Raw genomic sequence first — 2,368 nt, forward strand, 5'->3', positions numbered from 1 at the left:
AGGTGGAAAGGTGTACAGTATTGCGAGCTTATCGCTCGTATTACAGGACAAGTCACATTTAATGTGCCGCTGAGGTGTCCCCTAGCTTTATTGGGGACGGGGGCGAGGCCCGTCCCGTCCGTCGCCGCTCCTCCTCGCTTCGACACGCGCCCTGGCCAGCGATGCGTGCGGCGCCATGTAGGCAGGCAGGCAGCTGAGGTGGCGCGGTGGTAGGGTCTTCACGAAGATCTGCATGCCGCCATGCAGGTGCCTGCTGAGTTAGCCTGGAAGCTGCATGTTGCCACGCAGGTTCCTGCCCAGATGGTTTGGGCTGGCAGCTGGATGCGAACGGTGGTGGAAACTTGGCTGGTGCAGGCCGGGCAGTGGCCCTGCTGGCGTCTTCGGCGAGAGCCTTGCCGGGGACCCCGGCAAGGGTCTTGCCGTGGCGCGCTGTCGTCCCCGGCAAGAATCTCCCCGGGGGACTCGTGGCTCTCCTCGGCAAGGATCTTGCCGAGGATCGTTGTCTTCTAATCCTCACCTGATCTTGAATATGTCTTCACAAAGATCTGCATGCCACCAAAGAGGTGCCTCCCGAGCCTTGGCCCCACGTGGCTGATGGCGTTGGGGTCGTGGGCTCAAGGGTGGCTCGCCCTGTTGGTGTCTGACGAGCCGCCCCGGCAAGGGTCTTGCCGGGGGAACCTACTTCATCCCTCTGCTCTTTATAGTCTTGGTCTTGGCGTTGCTCTGGCTGCCTCGGGCTTCGGTTTTACTTCGGTACACCTCCCCTGCTCTGTTTGGTGTGGCCGTGGGCGCGGCTCCGACTGCCCGTGCACAGGTAAAGGGGTACAAAGGTGCGCCCCTTCTTTTGTACACCGATAGGAGCCCCCGGGCCTGGGCCACACATAAGCGCAACACGTTGTTGGGCCAGGCCCAAAACGGTGCGCGGGCAGGCGGGGCGGTTTTTACTGTGGTAAAACTTTTCGTGCGCTGCGCTTCCCACGTCCCGCGCGCGGCGTGGAGGGGTGCGCGTGACGTGGGCGGCATGCGTGGGGCGGTTCCTGCACGCATGCTTCACATCTCAGTAAATGGGCAGCGCGACCCGTGGCTTCCCCATAAAAAGGGATAACCGCGAGCGCACTGTTCCTTTACCCTTCGCGCAATCCCAATCTCGGAAGCCTCCGCTCGTCTTCCTCTTCTTCCCCAAGCTTCGCTCTTGCTTGCTGCCGTTGCGTTCCCGCCGCCCTCTGCTTTGTCCTTCTCCCCCAGCCGACATGGCGCCGAAATCCGTCAAGGGCAAGGGTGTGGCTAAGGATGCCGGAGCGGCGGAGCTGCCGGAGAGTGCGCAGGCGGTGCAGCGGATGCAGTCCGCCCTCTTCCCCTCGACAGTCGATGTGTTCGATCTTCGGGAAGCCTTCAAGCCCCTGTGGGGGGTGAAGACGGGGGGAGAGAAGTCAGGGCATCCAGCCACGCGCATCATCCCTGCCAACTGTGCCGAGGCTGCCCCAAATCGGTACCCCTTTTGTCGACTATTTTTCCTGCAGGCTTTCTCCGCCCTTCTCCGATTTCTTCAGCGACATCATGCACACCTTTGGCTTCCGCCGCTTGGATTTTACCCCAAATGCGGTGGCGAGCATGGCTCTTTTCGCGCACCTCTGCGAGGGTTTCGCCGGGGTGCACCCCAACACGGCGCTCTTCCGCCATTACTTCTTCCCTCGGATCTAGATGGGAGGCGCCATTTCCGGTTGCGTAACCTGGATCCCAAGGTCCAAGGGAGCATACCCGGATGGCGCCATGAATTAGAGGTGGGAAGAATGGCAGGGTCGGTGGTGCTATATCGAGGAGAAGGACCCGCCGACATTCTGCGAAGTTCGCTGGGCGCCACCGGTTCCCAGAAGCGATTGGAGTGACGTCGACGCTGACGACGAGAAGCTCATGGTCGCCACCACCAGGATCCTTCGGCTCATCGAGGCCGGGCTCACCCTCGAGATGATCGGGGCGGACTTCATCCGCCGCCGGATCGCCCCACTGCACGACAAGGGGAGGCCAGCCTGGCTCTTCACCAACCCCGCCGACATCATGCGGCTTCACCCTAGCCTTGACCACAACTTCACGGTGATGGGGCATGCTCACTTCTGCCAGTGAATCTTCCAGCTCGATGTGGGCCGTGACGGCGAGGTCGAGCAGACCGGCAAGGTCGCGAGGGCCGCCGCGAAGGCCGACAAGGTCTTCAAGGGGCCCTTGTTCAAGTTGCCGGCAGGAGTGGCCCTGTTGTGCAACAATTCGCGCCGGACCGACATCATCGCCATGATGCCGGACTGTAACGCGCATGGCCCTGACCCGAGCTGGGCCGAGCCGGAGGACGCCGAGGTGCAGCAGTTCTTCGACACCC

This window comes from Triticum aestivum, chromosome 1D (assembly GCF_018294505.1).
Source record: "Triticum aestivum cultivar Chinese Spring chromosome 1D, IWGSC CS RefSeq v2.1, whole genome shotgun sequence".
Taxonomy (NCBI): domain Eukaryota; kingdom Viridiplantae; phylum Streptophyta; class Magnoliopsida; order Poales; family Poaceae; genus Triticum; species Triticum aestivum.